Genomic DNA, 13,145 nt, shown 5'->3' with positions numbered 1-13,145 from the left:
TATTCACCTTTCCCATATTTCAAGTCCCTTATTTTTCTCTCCTTCCTTACAGAAAGGGAATAATGAGACCTTCTGAGGTGTGTGCTGGACAGAGGAGGAACTTGGCAATGCATGTCGTTAATCATAAGGGGTGCTTTTCTGTCCTCCCTGGAGTTTGAAATGTGCTTCCCACCAGAACCAAGGGAGGTTTATTGGACTTTCAATTTTATTTCTTAATCAAGGAGGTTAGACTGAATATGTGTGTGAATTAGACACATGCATCCTGCTTTGCAGGTGACAGCACACTTGGCTAAGCAGAAATCGGTTCAGAATGTATGCCTGTATGTTGGCCAATGAGGAAGCTCAATTATAACCAAATTATTGCAGACCGAGAAATAAGGAAGTCAAAGGAAGTCATTTAGTGAATTCCAGATCTACACATTTTGGCCCTGTTCATACTTTTAAGTCTAATCTTTGGGAGAAAAGTAGAAGTCCAGGAATTCATCCACTTCCGCAAGAGACCCCACTCCTCAGACATCTCATCTGTTGAAATTACCTTATTAGAAAAATTGCTGGCAAAAGTGGGGTGTGTGTGTGTGTGTGTGTGTGTGTGTGTGTGTGTGTGTGTGTGTGTGTGTGTTAACAGAGCCACATGTTCCTCTGTCATTCTTTGCAAAAAGTAACGGAGATTCTTAATAAAGCTGGAAAAAAATGCTTTCAAGATTTTGGAGACTTGAAGGCCTTATCGATGCACTTCCATCCTCAGGGCTTCTGATCTCTAAATCCAGGAGAAGCAGCAAAAGAAAAGGGCCACCTAAGCAAACTAATCAACTCGGCAGACCCACCACAGAAGCTTGGTTTTAACTGCTAATCAAATAGAGATCACGGTAAACATATTTTCACAGGTGCTGCTTTTTAAATATTTCCTCTTAAATTCACTAATACACTAATACTCAGGAAATAAAGAATTTTGTCATTGGTCCTTGTGAGATATCTAGGGTGATTTGGAAATGTGGATTTTCTTCATTGTTTGTCGCCAGGCAACAGCGTGCCAAGGTGAAGTGAATTCGTCTCCAGCCCACAGCAATCCGAGTTCTTCCAGGAGCCATAGTTCATGGAGCAAAAGACCAGCACGTGACTTCAGACCTTCCCTCATGGGGTTAGGCAACTCTACACTGAGCTTTTGTCTTGAGCATCTCTAAGCCCTGTCTCCCTGGGAAGGTGGTAACACAGGAAAGTGGCAGAGCCAAGGCTTGGCTTTCTTGATGCCAATGGACCTATTGTGGTGTTTAAAAATGTTGTGAGCTGCAGTTCTCCTCCTGGCTCAGCAGTTAACAAACCCATGAGGATGCAGGTTCGATCCCTAGCCTTGCTCAGTGAGTTAAGGATCTGGTGTTGCTGTGGCTGTGGTGTAGGCGGGCGGCTACTGATCCGATTGGACCCCTAGCCTGGGAACCTCCATATGCTGCAAGTGCAGCCCTAAAATGATTTTAAAAAGAGAGAGAAAAAAAGGTGAGCTACAGTCGGGCTCTCTCAGGATTTGTGGAATAATTGTCACATTAAAGCTACCCTATGCCACTGAAGCATATTCATGAAAAACAGAGAGAGAAAGAAAGGACCAGGGAAACCAAGGTAGTAAGTACCTCACTATGGAAGCATGAAAAAGGACATTATCTTTGCCAATATGAAAGAGAAATGGAGTAAATATGGATTTACTATATATCTATGTGTATATATATATAGAGAGAGAGAGAATTCTAGTAGTGAATGAGGTTTTTCTTCAGTATTTGGATTAAACAAGTTAAAGATATATATGTATATTAATAAAAATTAAGAAATTTACCTAATGTTGTATAAACAGTTATTTCTTCAGCAAGTCTTCTGGTTAAAAACTGCATAATCCACCCCTTCATTATTTGAAACAAGAGAGTAGTAAAGATAAATTAAAATGTCTTAAAGGAACTTTAAAGCAGTCAGAGGAGGCAATAGATTTTTAAGTGCGATGCATTTTTAAGTAATTAATTTTCATAAAATGCTTTCAAATTGTCCACAGGAATGCAATTTCTATGGTAAATGTAAAGTGGTATGTTTGAAGCTTATACTAGAACTTCAATATTGAAAGGCTAAATGTACATTTCTCTTTCTTTCTCTGTGTAATTGGACAAAAAGAAAGTTAGTTTAGTGCCCAGACTAGTATATTATAAGAGGAGATAGGGATCGATACAATTTTCAAACTAAATAAGCTCTCACTGTTTTTTTTTATTTCTCTTGTCATTTATGAAACAAAATGCTGCCAGTGTTTCTGTCCACATTTTTAATACAGCAAAAAAATCTCTAAGCCAGATAATGTTGTTTATATAATGATAATGGTTTACCTAAATTTCTCCTTGGAATTAGAACATTAAAACACCATTTTGCATTGTTAATTTTCCATCATAACCAGGTGTCCCATTCCACTAATCTTAAAATTAACATAATTGTTATTAAATTTATCCCAAATTTGAATACATATATATATATATCACGCACACATATATATATGTGTATATGTGTGTGTGTGTGTACATATATATATATATATATATATATATATATATATATATCAGGAACCATGTAAAATGCTTAGAATTAAAAATAAATAAAGCAAGGTTTCTAAGATTTAGGAGCCATAGAATTTGGTTAACATTGAGTTCAATTTACCTAGGATTCCTAACAAAGAACACATTGACCCAATTTGAAAACTTTATAATTCCAGAAAAAAAGGTTTTATTGTCTGTAATTTTATTTTCTTATGTATTATTTATGTCAAATGTTAAGTTTAACCATAAAGCAGGGTTAAAGCTAATTCAAAACTCAGAGGAATGTTGTCATACCACACTCCTTCTTCACAATGGATACTGCAGAAATACAAAAAAACCATACAAGAATAATGTACACAATTATGTGCCAACAAATTTGACAACCTAGAAGAAATGGACAACTTTCTAGAGACTTATAGCCTGCTAAAATTGAATCAAGAAGAAATAGATCAACTGAACAGACCAATCACTAGAAATGAAATTGAATATGTCATAAAAACACTCCCTACTAATAAAAGTCCAGAACCAGATGGCTTCACAGGTGAATTCTACCAAACATTCAAAGGGGAACTTATACCCATCCTCCTTAAACTTTTTCAAAAGGTAACTTATACCCATCCTCCTTAAACTTTTTCAAAAGGTTGAAGAAGAAGGAACACTCCCAAAGACATTCTATGACGCCACCATCACCCTAATTCCAAAATCAGACAAAGATACCACCAAAAAAGAAAACTATCAACCAATATCTTTAATGAATACAGACGCAAAAATTCTCAATAAAATCTTAGCTAACCGAAGGCAACAACATATCAAAAAGATCATACACCACGACCAGGTGGGATTCATCCCAGGTTCACAAGGATGGTTCAACATACGCAAATTAATCAACATCATACACCACATTAAAAGAAAACTCAAAAACCACATGATCATCTCAATAGATGCAGAAAAAGCATTGGACAAAGTCCAACATCCATTCATGATAAAAACTCTTAACCAAAATGGGTATAGAGGGAACATTCCTTAACATACTTAAAGCCATTGATGAAAAACCCACAGCAAATAGAATACTCAATGGAGAAAAGCTGAAAGCCTTTCCACTAAAATCTGGAACAAGACAGGAATGCCCACTCTCACCAGTGTTATTTAACATAGTATTGGAAGTCCTAGCCATAGCAATCAGAAAAACAAAAGAAATTAAAGGCATCCAAACAGGAAGAGAAGAGGTAAAATTGTCTCTGTATGCAGATGACATGATACTATATATAGAAAACCCCAAGGACTCAATCCAAAAACTACTTGAACTGATCAACAAATTCAGCAGAGTATCAGGATATAGGACTAACATTCAGAAATCAGTCACATTTCTGTATACTAACAATGAAATAGTAGAAAAGGAATACAAAAATGTAATGCCTTTTATAATCACACCCCAAAAAAATCAAATACCTGGGAATACACTTGACCAAGGAGGTAAAGGACTTATATGCCGAGAACTATAAAACATTAATCAAGGAAATTAAAGAAGATTCAAAGAAATGGAAAGATATTCCATGCTCCTGGGTTGCAAAAATTAATATCATAAAAATGGCCATACTACCCAAAGCAGTCTACAGATTCAATGCAATCCCTATCAAATTACTCATGACATTTTTCACAGAACTAGAACAAGCAATCCAAAAATTTATATGGAACCACAAAAGACCTAGCATTGCCAAAGCAATTCTGTGAAACCAAAACCAAACAGGAGGCATAACTCTCCCATACTTCAGGCAAAATTACAAAGCCACAGTCATCAAAACAGTGTGGTACTGGTACCAAAACAGACAGACAGACCAATGGAACAGAATAGAGAACCCAGAAATAAACCCTGACACCTATGGTCAATTGATTTTTGACAAAGGAGGCAAGAATATAAAACGGGAAAAAGACAGTCTTTTCATTAAGTATTGCTGGGAAACCTGGACAGCTGCATGCAAAGCAATGAAACTAGAACACACCCTAACACCATGTATGAAAATAAGCTCAAAATGGCTTAAAGACTTAAATATAAGACAAGACACCATCAAACTCCTAGAAGAGAACATAGGCAAAACTTTCTCTAACATCAACCTTACGAATATTTTTTCAGGTCAGTCTCCCAAAGCAACAGAAATAAAAGCCAAAATAAACCAATGGGACTTAATCAAACTGACAAGTTTTGCACAGCAAAGGAAACCAAAAAGAAAACAAAAAGACAACTTACAGGATGGGAGAAAGTAGTTTCAAATGATGCAACCGACAAGGGCTTAATCTCTAGAATATACAAACAACTTATACAATAGCAAAAAAGCCAACAACCCAATGGAAAAATAAGCAAAAGACCTGAATAGACATTTTTCCAAGGAAGATGTACAGATGGCCAAGAAGCACATGAAAAAAATGTTCAACATCACACTGATTATTAAAGAAATGCAAATCAACGTCATACACCACATTAACAAAAGAAAAGTCAAAAACCACATGATCATCTTAATAGATGCAAACTCTTGCCTTTGGAGTGGATTAGCAATGAGATCCTGCTGTGTAGCACTGGGAACTACGTCTAATCACTTATGATGGAGCATGATAATGTGAGAAAATAGAATGTGTACATGTATGTGTAACTGGGTCACTACGCTGCACAGTAGAAAAAAAATTGTATTGGGGAAATAATCTTAAAAAATAAAATAAATTAAATTTTTAAAAAAGTCCTTCAAACAGCAGAGATAAGTGAGTTGTGTCAAGAATAACCTGGGTTATTTTTCCCAATTCTTACCAATTGAAGATAGTATTTTCTCATTCTAGGCAGACAAACATAAACTTTGGAAGGAATACAAACTGAGTTCAGATCCTGACTCTGTTTCAGTGACTGCAGGTAAATTACTCTACCTACCCGAAGAATCATTTTCTCGATGCCATAATGGCAGTCATGGTACCTCCTTCCTAGGTTTTCTGAATGACCAGTGAATGCAGTGCTTATAGAGCCTGGGACGAATGAGCAACCAATTTCTTGGCAACCCAAGTTCATTAACCAGAGGTAAAGTAGCCTACCTTTGAAATTACAAAAATGTGATCATTATCAATAAAAAATATGGATGTGTATGGATATTTAACTACATTTATAGTAATTGCAGGATGAACCTAAACTTTATGCTTCTGGAAGAACAGGCTGGGAAAAGGTGGGATCACCTAAGCATTTATTTGCGTATTAAAACAATAAGAAGTTCATGGATTTCTCTTTATGGATTCTATTTATTTCAAATAAATAGGCCAAGTTTGTTTTTCAGTAGGTCAGGGAAGGAAGTACCTATAAACAATGACAACAGGAGACCAGTTGGGCAGATTTCAAGACTTTGGAATCTGACATTTTAGACTCAAGCTCAAACCCCTCATGTCCAACCTTTATTACTTTGGATAACTAAATCTGAGCCTCAGCATACTCCCTTCAAAATGGGGCATCAATCGGATTATTATTATACTTTAATAAGATAATGCTTGCAAAGTGCTTAGCACAGTACCTGTCACAGATAAGTGGTCCACAAATGGCAACTGTTATAATATTGATGCCACTGCTTGTAATATTGATAATGATGGTTGTGATGATGTTGCAAAGTGGACTTTCCAGGGACAGAACATAAACATCTTACTTCTTTTAAATTATGGAAGCACTGCTCTTAAAGAATTTGGCTGGACCACAACTTGAGTATTTCAAGAGGTCCGGTTTCCGCTCTATGTGGTGTTGAAATGGATGCACCATGGAGGAAGCCCAGGACTGGAAACATTTATTTTCACATCCTGTGACATTCCACAGTGGTAACCTTGAATTCCAGGAAGGTGAGCTGTGGCCTGCTAGCTATTCCAGCTTTAATATTCAGAATAGGCTACACTTGTGGGGAGAAAAACAGAAAGAAAAAAAAAGAACATGTTTAGTGCTTGGTTCTTAAATGATGAAGACGTGAGGTTCTAGACATCAGTCTGGGTCAAAATAAGCCAAACTACTCTTCTAATTGAGAGGATAAAAGAATAACTTCACCTAAGTATTCCCAAATCATCTTTCATTGATGTTTAAAAGTTCGACGTGGATAGCTGCAGGAAAGCATTCTCAGATTACCCATCTCTGTCCTTCATGGCCGGGATCAGTTCAGATACTTAGCGGAACTACTTAAAAAACACAGCTATGCAGAACCAGGGAGCCAAGGTCTCATCACCTCCCCTGGCACAGAAGTGCATGGAATAAATCACGTGCTAGATCTGTTCCCTGACGCAAATATACAGGAGCCATGGGATCAAGGTCCCCAGAACGCAAGCCCAATCTCATACCTGACATGAATGTCATCACCATCACCTTCCACAATTTGACTGTGCCTGATATTGGGTGAAAGTGCTGCCCTGAACTCAGAGTAATGCAGTTTTCCTTCAGATTTCCAGAAAACTAGCACAGGAAGTTGTCAGGGAACCCACCTCCCCACTCCCAAACAAGGCCACTCGACTGGGGCCAAATCACAATCTTCTGTCTCCAGAACCATCAAGCCTCACAGCTCTCCCACCCACTTCCAGAGAAGCCAAAGGACTCAGGAGTCTGGAGAAAGAACAGTGAACAGCAGAGATGCTCAGCAAAGGCGCATCAGTAAAAGATGGAGATGCCCATTAGACCTTACATGTGAAAAGGCCCTGATACCCTTGATAGCAAAGAGAGGGAGAAAAAAAAATGACATTTTCAATCATGCCATTGAGTTTGAGGGATCTGTATTTAATTACTTCCTAGATGTCAACCACTGAGCTAGTATAGGGGATGTGGAGTCATGTGACAGGCAGAGGGCCTGCCCTCACAGACATTAAGTTATATAGAGAGAGGCAGGGTGTTGGGATGAAGAATGCCCCCAACATAAAGGACATCCACACCCCAATTCCTGGAACCTGTGAATATTGCTTATAAGGCAAAAAGGACCTTGCAGGTGTGATTAAGTTAAGGATCCTACTAGGAGAGCATCATGGATTATCTGTAATTATCTAGGTGGCCCTAAGTGCAGCCCCATATCCTTATAAGAGAGGCAGAGGCAGAAGAATGCTAAGCTCTGGAGGGGAGGTATCCTGTGACCACAGGGACAGCGATGGCATGATGCCCCCCAGCCCAGGAATGCCAGGAGCCCCCGGGGACCCAGGAGACACGAACAACTTCTCTCTTGGATTTCAGGCTTTGCTCCAGGACTTCCAGTCTCCGGAGCTGAGAGAGAACAAATTTCTATAGTTTTAAGCCATGAAGTTTGAGGTCATTTGACACAGCAGCCATGGGAAAATAATACAGACTTTGAAAAAGTAAGAAATAGGTAAAGTAAGCAATTACAGGTTGCTTCAGGAGCTGCTGAGGAGGAAACAAGCAAGGCATGTGAAGAGGATAATGGGGGAGGCAGCTCACAGCCCCCAGGAAGAATTTTGGGCCCACTGCTGGGCAGGGGGAGACCTTCACTCCCACCCGTGCCATCTCCACGGGCCATCTTCAGCTCTGAGACTTCCCTTTTCCAGCTGACCTGTCTCAGTACTGGGGGGCAGGTGGGGGCTGAACTGGGAGCCTGAGAGGGATGGTGACTCTGCTTTCTCCCTTCACCCCCATTGGGCACTGTGTTCTCTCACCTCTCACCCATCTCCTGACTCTACCCCTTCCCTTCATCTTCTCGGACATAACCCTGCTCATAACTCACCTGAATCACATTGTCTCCCATTTGGCACCTCAGCCTGCTGCCTTACCAGCCATCAGCCAGGCAGCCATCCCCTCCCCGCAAACCCTAATGAGCTGTGCTGCTCTGACCACCCTTCATAACCTCACACTGTGGGGAAGACCCAGCCCTGCTGTTGGGACAAGTCTACAAGCCCCTCCTCCTCTCCCTCCCAGGCTCTCGAACCTGACACTGAACTCCTGGGCCCTTCTCCCCCACACTGGGCACCTGTGCCCTTGGGCCTCTGCATGTTTTGTTTTTTCTGCTGAAAGCACTTCTCCCCTTTGCCAAGTTACCCTTCAAGACTCCACTGATGTCTTACGTCTCACATTGGGCTCTCACGGCCCCTCTGCTCTCCCTCTCATTGCCCTCATCAATATGTTCATTCTTTGATTTAATGACTATTTCTCACTGAAACCTCCAAGAGGACAGGGAACCTCCATGAGGACAGGGAACAAGTGTTTCCAACTCATGATGCTTCCGTGAGTAGGCTTAGAAAAGGAAGAGGATCCACCCCATGACCCAAATCTTCTTCTTCGGGAGTATGGTGGGGTGTGAACATTTTTCATCAATATAGCATCATGGTGAACACAAACAGACCCAAAACAGCTTGTTTAGTAGCACCAGGAAAGAGGCAAATAACAGAGAGACATGTCCAAATATGTCATGTGGCAGATGACATGCCCCCGAGGGGCCCTTGCTGAAGCCAGCACCCAAAAAGCAGCCCTGTGGTGATCAAGATCAAATGTGGCACTCCAGGTAAGGGGGTTGTCGGGAGAAATTTCACTACAGTAAAGCCACGGAGTTTGCAGTTGACTCTTCAAAAGCATAATAAGCCAGGGAAGATTTAAAGTTATCTCTCGAGTAAGAGGGCTCTCATCCCCTCGCATTCTGATGGGCTTAATTGAGAGTGATGGGGAAGTTAGAGGAACAGAATTCAGCCTCATCGCTGTACACTCAGCCTGTGATCAGCACCGTTATTGACACATCATTGATATTCCTGGCAATTGCAAATACTATAGTGCTTCACTTTCAGGCAAACTCAGGTCCTAGGGGAACAGACTGGATTCTCACACATCATAAACATCATCCTTCATGTGTGTTCCTAGGAAAAAAAATGTCAGAATCACTACTCTGGATCAGAGCTAGGGAAACATTTTCTAGAAGGGCTCTTCAGTAAACATTTCAGGCTTTGTGAGCCCTCTGTTCTCCATGGCCATGACTAAACTCCACCACCATAGAGCTTAAGCAGCCTTGGACAAGACAAAGATGAGTAGGAACCACTGTGTGCTAAGAAAACTTTATTTGTGGGTACTGAATCACAACATATGATTCATCTTCTGACTTTTTAAAAATCAGATGAAAATCTGAAACCATTTTTAGCTTGGGACCATACATGATCAGGGGGCAACTGGATTTGGCCCATAGGGTAGAAAATCTTTGCTCTGGATCATTAAGGAAAAAAAAATAGTGAGCTGGTTCATGATAGATTAGAAGTTGTAACAAGCACCAAAATGATTAAGCGTACACAAATATCCAAATACTTTTTTCAAATATAAGGATAAAAAAGCTGTAATAGAAAACATGTTTTAGAACACAGGATATAAACAGGTTAATGAAGCCAGAAATGCAGCAGAAAGCTAAAAAGTAATAATAAATTCCTTATAGTTCATAAAGTGAGAAAATTTCTACCACTTAAAAATCTTAATAAGATGACCGCAATATTTATTTTTAAAGTTTTAGCTAACTACTAGTAAAACTTAAAACATGGCATTTACTTTCCAAACCACAAGAGAATAAAAAAGAAAGGGAAAAGTGAAAAAAATGAAGTCTATATTGCAAAAATCAGGAAACAAATAATCAAGAAAATAATTCTTTACAATTGCAATATTAGAAGAGAGGATTGAGACCCCACATTCTCATGTATTTATTAAATAAGAGATGACCTTTGGAGTCACAACTACAATTCATTCAGAAAACATAATAAAACGGGACACGAATAATAAGAATGTAAGGGAAAAATTCTTCTTATACACCCTTAAAAACACTCTTGCAAATTACTATGTGGTCAAAGAGGAAATTAAGAGTGCAATAATAGAAAAAATAAAACATGAATTTTACAGATTCAAATCTTTGTACTAAAGCTGTACCCACAAGTACGCTTATTCCCTTGTCTGCATGCTACATGGAAAGAAAACAAATGAAGTGTGCAAATCACATATTTATAAAATTACTTCAAGCCTTCCTAACTTAAAGAAAGCAGAGGAAAAAACATAATAAAGAAAAAAAGCAGAGGGGGTCCCGCTGTGGCACAGTGGGTTAAGGATCCAACTACAGTAGCTCAGGAAGCGACGGTTCCATCCATGGCCCCACACATTGGGTTAAGGATCCCCCAGTTGCCACAGCTGGGCCTTAAGTCACAGCTGCTGCTGGGATTCCATTCCTGGTCTGGGAACTTCCATGTGCTGCTGGGAGGGCCACAATAACAAAACAAAAAAGAAAGAAAGGTAGGAAGGAAGGAGGGAAGGAGGGAAGGAAGGAAAGAAAGAAGGAAGGAAGGGAGGGAAAAAGAAAAGAAACGAAACGAAAGGAAAGGAAAAGTAAAGAAAGCAGAAAACAGTAAGTCAGAAGAGCAAACTAGAGCGTATGAATGAATCAACAGACCAGAGCTCTGGAGGGCGCTGGATGGAGCTCGGTGATCATCAGTAGTCAGGAGCCTGAAGTCAGGCTGTTCCACTCAGGAGCCCAGTGGGCAGCCCCAGTGGACCAGGAAAAGGAGTGGGTGCCATGTCCTACCCCCTGCCTGTCTGGTTCCTCTGGGCCCCGTGCTCTCCAGTGGTCATACGGCAAGATGCAAAGCTGCACACAGTGCTTACACACGCCCTTCCCCGACCTCCTTGTCTTTAATCCTCCAGCTCTGCTCCTTCCAGCTAAGCACTTGGCCACTGCCCTGGTTTATTGCTCACCTCTTACCTCGGCCAGTGCATTCAGAATTTGCTTTAAAGTGGACTCTGGCCCCGGCTCTGCATTGTAAGAGCTCCCTATGCCTTCATTTGAATGACAAAGAAGGCGTGTTAGTCTCTGGGATCGCTGGTGTCAGTGTTGCTCAAGCTCTATACCCAGTATCTTGATTGGCCTGGAAGTTTTCCTTCCCACCATGTTCAGTTAATAGCCGTAAGTCCCACTGGAGAAAGAGAGTGAAACCAGCCACTGCAAGTAATTAGCATAACCTGGAAAGATCCTTCTCCTGGAGACTTGTCTCCTGTTCTATTGATGGACTTTCACCAGGAACTGGGCAAGGGATCCAGATTTTTACCCCCAAAGACTAAGAGCTTTTTCTGGATGATTCCTTGAGATCATTTTGGCGACATAAGTCAGGCAATTATTTTCATCGGCCCTCTAACACTTTCACCCTTAGAACCACAATGGGCTAGTTTCCAGGGCCACTGATTCTGCGGGGCCAGGCTCCCCTGACACTGGGGACTTGCTGCTATTTACAGTGATTACATTCATTTTATCTCTAACTCTAGATGCCTGGCCTCTGACACTCTAGCAAGTTACCATCCAGAAGGACGCCAGGGAGACTGGTTCCAGACTAGCCTTCCTTAAATCAGCCCTATGTGACTGGAGACAGCCCGCAGCTGGGCTTCTCGCTGCTGTCACCCCTCTCTGGAGTATTCGTCATTGTGCTAATGACAGGATTGCCCTTGGAATCCTCCAGGGAAGACAGTCAGCTAATGTACTCCCAACACTCAAATAATAACTGCATGTTATAATAACTAATGACAGCCTACGGGTGAGATATGCAGTAAGACACTGCATGGGGACATGGAGTACCAAGGCCATGACATGGGCATGGATGGATTCTGCTACAGGAGAAATGGAGACTCTCCCACTGTGGTCCCCAGTTAACAATGTGTTTCCTAACTATGGCCAAGAGCTGTAGGTTAGTCTTTCTCCCTTGCTTTGTCAACCTCATTTGGACTTCCTTTTAGGATATAACCTCTTTGCCATGTATGCCATGTGGTGGGTCTCACTACCAGAGTTCCTGCTCGCCCCTTGCCCAAGAGTGAGCTCGGGATCCAAGTATGGCCAGTTGGACCCTCTGTCCTGGAGTCTTGAATCTTGAACAGAACGTGCAGGGATAAAACAGTTTGTTGGATCTCATTAATCTCCTTAGTGTTTCCCTGATGTGACCCCCTGGTTAGTTCTTGCTACCCAGATCCCAGGCAACATCCTGAGTCCTACTTTTTATGGGAGTATTTCTCCAGTGTTCTTCTTTCTCTCACCTACATAATATCCCTTCAGTAACACCATTTTATGCTTACATTGGTTAAAATAAATTCTTATCACTTAGAATCAAGGCGCCCTAACTGATATGCATGGATATTAGTGCTCCAACCTTACAGAGGAGAAAACCACGTTTCAGAGTATGGCGGAAATTGCATAAAGTAACCGAATTAGTAAGTAGCAGAACCAACACTCAAGACCTTTGATTCCAAATGGAGTGCTCTTTTTAGGATGACACTATGCCTCCCTCCTATTTTTTTTTAATTCCTGAAATGATCCCTAAAAATTTATTTCAGCTGCAGACAATAGTTATAAACATTTGATGTAGATCAGATCTGAATTGCTTCAAGAGATCAAAAGAAGCATGAGCCTTGTTTTCTCATTCAAAAGCTATTTAAAAGCATGAGCTTTGTTTTCTCATTCTTTGTATCCCCTTCTCTAATCCTCAAGCATGCTGTCCTATAAATAGTGTCTTGTATATATCAGATATATTTGCTGATTAATTATCCAAAGGAGAAGTAAACATCCAAGAATTGTTGCACTAATCATCTCTTCAAATGTA

Source organism: Phacochoerus africanus, chromosome 2 (genome assembly GCF_016906955.1).
Source record: "Phacochoerus africanus isolate WHEZ1 chromosome 2, ROS_Pafr_v1, whole genome shotgun sequence".
NCBI classification, from domain to species: Eukaryota; Metazoa; Chordata; class Mammalia; order Artiodactyla; family Suidae; genus Phacochoerus; species Phacochoerus africanus.
The sequence above is the reverse complement of the archived record's forward strand: the minus strand, read 5'-3'. Positions refer to the sequence as shown.